At 39.2% G+C, this 6,000-nt stretch overlaps 1 pseudogene; it reads left to right on the forward strand.

Moving 5' to 3' along the window:
* The first annotated feature begins 1,825 nt into the window (after window positions 1-1,825).
* On the forward strand, window positions 1,826-2,307 carry LOC109563619 (large ribosomal subunit protein eL37 pseudogene; annotated as a pseudogene).
* Window positions 2,308-6,000: the final 3,693 nt, after the last annotated feature.

Genomic DNA, 6,000 nt, shown 5'->3' on the forward strand with positions numbered 1-6,000 from the left:
ATATCATATATGAAACGAGTTGCCAGTCCAGGTTTGATGCACGATACTGGATGCTTGGGGCTGGTGCACTGGGTCGACCCACAGGGATGGTATAGCGAGGGAGGAGGGAGGAGGGTCCATGATGGGGAACACGTGTATACCTGTGGCGGATTCATGTTGATATATGGCAAAACCAGTACAATATTGTAAAGTTAAAAAATAAAATAAAAATTTAAAAAAAAGATAAAAAAGCCCCATTGCATTTCTTGGGTTGGAAGCATTACATCCATTTCTTCAAATACCCCTTCTTGAGGATTCCAGCTCATAAGCAGATTAACTCACACGCTCCGTCTGCTTAAAGTTGTCCCACAGATCATTGGTGTTCATTTGGTTTTGGGCTTTTTCCTCTCTGTGTTTGTTTGAATAATTCTGTTATTGTGTCTTCAAGCTCACTGATTTGTTTTGTTCTGTAGTGTTTAATTTGTTAATTCTATACAATGTTTGTTTCATCTCAGATATTAGATTTTTCATCTCGGTGTGATCTCAGTTTTTTCATGTCTTCCATGTCTCTACATAATATGCTCAATCCTTCCTGTACTTTCATAAGCACGTGGGATATAGCTACAATGCATTGTGTAACATCAGTTCAGTTCAGTTCAGTCTCTCAGTCATGTCCGACTCTTTGTGACCCCATGAATCGCAGCACGCCAGGCCTCCCTGTCCATCACCATCTCCCTGAGTTCACTCAAACTCACATCCATCGAGTTGGTGGTGCCATCCAGCCATCTCATCCTCTGTCGCCCCCTTTTCCTCCTGCCCCCAATCCCTCCCAGCATCAGAGTAATTAATTCCCGTCTGTCAATTTTTGATTGTTTCTATTGATTGCTTTTTCTCTTCACCGTCAGTCATATGTCCATGCATCTGTGCATACCTGGTAATTTTTAACTGGATGCCAGATATTACGATTTTGCCTTATTGAATGGGTGATGGATATTTTTGTGTTCTTATTCATATTCTTGAACTTTGTTCTTGACCATAGTTAGGTTACTTGGAGAGTTTATCCTTTTGAGGCTTCCCATTAAGTTTTATGAGGTAGGATTAAAAAGAAACCATTAGACTAGGACTGTATTATGCTCCACTACTGAAGTAATAACTTTTGGGGTCTACCTAATGTCTGTTGAATTATGACAAAAACCCCATGCTTAGGAACACAAACTACTCTCAGCTCTGTGTGAGTGTTGGCAATTGGTCTTTGTACTTTGCAGTTGGTTCTTGTTTCCCTACATGAGTAAACTGATTTGTACCCAGCTGAAGACTTGAGGGGACCTTCTGGAGATTTCAGGAGCTTTCTCTGTGAAGTTCTGTCTGCACAGACTTTGCCCTACAACTTCTAGGTGTCCTGGCTCCCTAGATGGTCAGTTCCATTTCCTCAGCTCCAAGAGATGACCAGACTCGGCATGAGTGCCCCTCCCTGCACCACCGCCTGGAGTCTCTCTGCAGACTGAGCTGAGGGAATCATAGTGCTTACCTTATCTGTTTCCTCTTTCTCAGGGATCACCACCCTTTGGTGCCTGTTATTCATTATCTGAAAAACCTTGTCCCGTGCACTTCATCTGCTCTTATAGTTGTTTCAGGAAGGAGAGTAAATGCGGTCCCTGTTAACTCCATCCAAACTAGACGCGGAAGTCCATTTAGTAATTTGTTTTTGCTTTTTAGCTTCAGTTGTTTTGTTTTTCACATAAATCCTTTTCCAAAAAGCATGTAATAATAGTTCACTGCACACCATGCACTTTTAATAAATGTTCTGGATTGAATGAAATAAATCTTAAAGAGGGGCAGAAGCAAGATGACTAAGGGAACGTCCTCGTTTGGGACATGTCGGAGTGAAACCACTGTGCTGCTGCTGTGGCTCTAAGACCTACCACCTTCGGAAGTCAACTTGTGGCAAATGTGGCTACCCTGCTAAGTGTAAGAGAAAGTGTAACCGGAGTGCTAAAGCTAAAAGACAGAATACCACTGGGACTGATTGAATGGGGCACCTAAAAATTGTATACCACAGATTTAGGCATGGATTCCATGAAGGAACAACACCTAAACCCAAGAGGGCAGCTGTTGCAGCATCCAGTTCGTCTTAAGAATTTCAATGAATAAATGTGCAATAAATATTCTGGATTTTTAAATATTTAAAAAAAGAAAAAGGGGAAATTCTGTCCACCTACATTTTGCTCAGAGGAGGCTTTTCTGGAGAATTTAGTGGAGGAGGACACAATTCTGAGATAACCAGTTCTATTCTCTACTCTGTTCCTGATGACTTCTGTGGCCTTAACTTTTTATGCCAAAATTTTCATATAAAAGAGTAATGAATGTTGGCCTTCCTGTCTAAAATTAAGAAAAGTGTTTTTTTTTTTTTTTTATGTTAAAGTCAAACAAGGATAGTCTTAACTAGGATTATATTGAAATTCTTTCTGTAAAGCCTTTGAAGTACTTTTAACAAATTGTGAATGTTGTCTGTCTGTAAATTATTTATTATTAATAGAGGAACTGATTCCAAGTCATACTCCAGATATCACCTGATAGTCACCATTAATAGCAACACTGAGGCTATGTCTCAAGGGGGACAAATAAAAAATTATTTCTCAGGTAAACGGTAATATTATTCTCAGCTTTTACATTAACTTAATGATTTAATGGGTCCTTACTAATAAATGTTCCCATTTTTCCACAAGCATTTTGGCAGTTATTTATAAATTGCTTATACAAATATCTGCTTCATTTCAAAAGAAAATTAAAAACATATAAACTTACATTCAACTCTTTTCCAGCCCTTCCCCTGGTTCATGTCATGCCATCTAGGGCATCCAGATAAAATTAAATAGCACAGATACAGGAAAGAATTCTGTATATACCCCAAAATCAATGTGCACAAATCTGTAAACATGGTTGGCTTGATATATTAGAAGATTTAGATTCATTCCAGCAAACAAATTCAGTAAAGGGATGATTTATAGCCAAAAATATTATCCTGGCACTCCATACCTTTGCCATCAATACTTTGTGCCTGTGAAAGTTCATGAGAGAAAGTGACCTCCAAACATTCTTATATTTCAAATCCAAACTTTCTTAGGTTTCAGATAAAAAATATTGACCTTGCATGACCTTAAATATCAGAATTATGTACCTCACTGTTGTGGTAGATTCCCAGAATTCATACCATCAGTGAACTTGTTAGACATGTAAGATCTCAGACCCCACCTTGACCTACTAAGTTACAATGTGCATTTAACAAAGAGTCCCAAGCCATTCCTAAACACATTAGATTTTAATAAGCACTTCTGTTTATCACCTTGCATCTTTAAGCTCAGTCGTTCAACCCGAGGTTTTACTGTAGATAAACTGCACTTCTCTTGCTCTGAGACATCGTATCTTTTGTCATTGTACAACAATCTGAATCCTAGTGCTGAAGTGAATCTGACTTCTGTGATAACAAATGGAACTTACCTGTAAAGTTTCCGGTGAGTGAGGTTCTGTGGAAAGCCATTCTTTCCTGAGAATGTGTTTCAGATCTCTTGATTCTGAAATGTTAGACACTGTATATGACTATACAATATTAAAATTGTGACTCCTTCGTGATTCTTTCAATGATTAGAATTTTCCAAAATTTACTTAAGCCCCTAACTTAAAATAGGTTTTTATTGTTCTGATGGAAAGGTTGGATATAGTTGTTCAAAACCCCAGTCATTATAGTAGAAATTTAGATGAAGAAAGGATGCCAGAAATTAGTTGGTTTTCGTGTTTTAGACCACCCCTTCTTGATTTTAAGGGAAATAATTTGTGATAAAAATTTATGTTATTTATCCTTGGTTTAACTGATATCCTGTAAGCTTCCAAAAAGAATTTATTATTTGAGAAGACTTCTCTGTAAAATAAAGCTGCTGCTGCTGCTGCTGCTGCTAAGTCACCTCAGTCGTGTCCGACTCTGTGCGACCCCATAGACAGCAGCCCAACAGGCTCCCCCGTCCCTGGAATATCCAGGCAAGAACACTGGAGTGGGTTGCCATTTCCTTCTCCAAAATAAAGCTAGATTTGTGTAAAAATGTGTGTGCTTAGTCGCTCAGTCATGTCGGACTCTTTGCAGTCCCATAGATTGTAGCCCACTAGGCTCCCTGTCTGTGGGATTCTCCAGGCAAGAATACTGGAGTGGGAAGCCATTCCCTTCTCCAGGAGATGTCCCCAACCCAGAGATCAAACCCAGGTCCCCTGCATTGCAGGTGGATTCTTTACCATCTGAGCCACCAGGGAAGCCCAAAAAATGTGTAAAGGGACTGAAATAAACATATCAACCACTTTACCGTGTTTACTGAGATTAAACATTAAATTTGGTTTTTCACCTCTTGGAAGTTAAAATAAAAAATATAAATGAAACAAACTATAAAGCAGGTTAGCTTTTGCAACCCCGTGTATAGAATCCTGGTTGGGGATATTACAGTTGTGTCCAACTCTTGCGACCCCATGGACTGTAGCCCGCCAGGTTCCTCTGTCCATGGAATTCTCCAGGCAAGAACACTGGAGTGGGTTGCCATTTCCTTCTCCAGGGGTATAGAATCCTCGTTGGGGATATTAATAACAATATAGTTCATTTTGCTTTTTAAAACCTTTATATAGATGATCAATTTTGAACCAAACTTTTATCTGAAAGGTTACATTTCTTCAGTTAAATGAAAGATGCTTAAATTTAGTTCAATGTCGTTCTATTGGATAAAGTCTAATAGTATGCACTGAAGAACTGATGCTTTTGAACTGTGGTGTTGGAGAAGACTCTTGAGAGTCCCTTGGACTGCAAGGAGATTCAACCAGTCCATTCTGAAGGAGATCAGCCCTGGGATTTCTTTGGAAGGAATGATGCTAAAGCTGAAACTCCAGTCCTTTGGCCACCTCATGCGAAGAGTTGACTTGGAAAAGACTGATGCTGGGAGGGATTGGGGGCAGGAGGAGAAGGGGACGACAGAGGATGAGATGGCTGAATGGCATCACTGACTCAATGGACGTGAGTCTGAGTGAACTCCGGGAGTTGGTGATGGATAGGGAGGCCTGGCATGCTGCAATTCATGGGGTCGCAAAGAGTCGGACACGACTGAGCGACTGAACTGAACTGAACTGACTGATCCACACCTCACTGGCTAAATCCCGAATAAATGAAACTGGTAGGAACAAAGGTAGGGTTTAATTTTTTACAACATAAAATTTTAAAACTTTGACTTCCTAATGTTTGATAAAGTTAGATCTACCTGGTCAAAACCTTCTGGTTATCATGAAATAACTGGTATTATGAGAGTAAAGTGCTTTTGCTCGATAAAAATATTTAGTTCTTCCCTAGATGAAGCCATTTTGAGAACCAATAGTTTTCTTGTACACTTACTTGTGTTGACTTACTTTATGACAGTGATGGTATGAAGACTAGAAAAAGAATACAGAATCCTCGACTTGGATTTCAACTACCGTCTTGACAATTATTTTCAATACTTTTTAATTTACAGACAGTTACTTTACAAAGAATGCTGAAGAGACAGTTTTTGTTGCTAGTAAAAGAAGCAGGGGAAATCAGTCTATCAATGCAAAAAAGTAGAGTATATACGTCAATCCTAATCTCCCAATTTGTCCCATCCCCATCCCTGGCTGTGTCCACATGCTCATTCTCTACATCTGCATCTCTATTCCTGCCCTGGAACTAGGTTCATCTGTACCTTTTTTCTAGATTCCACATACATGCATTAGTATATGAGACTTGTTTTACTCTTTCTGACTTATTTCACTCTGCATAACAGATTTTAGGTTCATCCTCATCTCTACAAATGGCACAGTTTTGTTCCTTTTATGGCTGAGTAATATTACATTGTACATAGGTACCACATTTTCTTTATCCAATCCATTTTTTTTTTTTATTAAAGTAAAGCTCCTGATAGATATAGCCATGAGGGGAAAGGGCAGTACTAAAGGAGGCACATAGCTATGGAATGGTTTACC

The sequence above is a fragment of the Bos indicus genome, chromosome 9, assembly GCF_029378745.1.
Source record: "Bos indicus isolate NIAB-ARS_2022 breed Sahiwal x Tharparkar chromosome 9, NIAB-ARS_B.indTharparkar_mat_pri_1.0, whole genome shotgun sequence".
Classification (NCBI taxonomy): Eukaryota; Metazoa; Chordata; class Mammalia; order Artiodactyla; family Bovidae; genus Bos; species Bos indicus.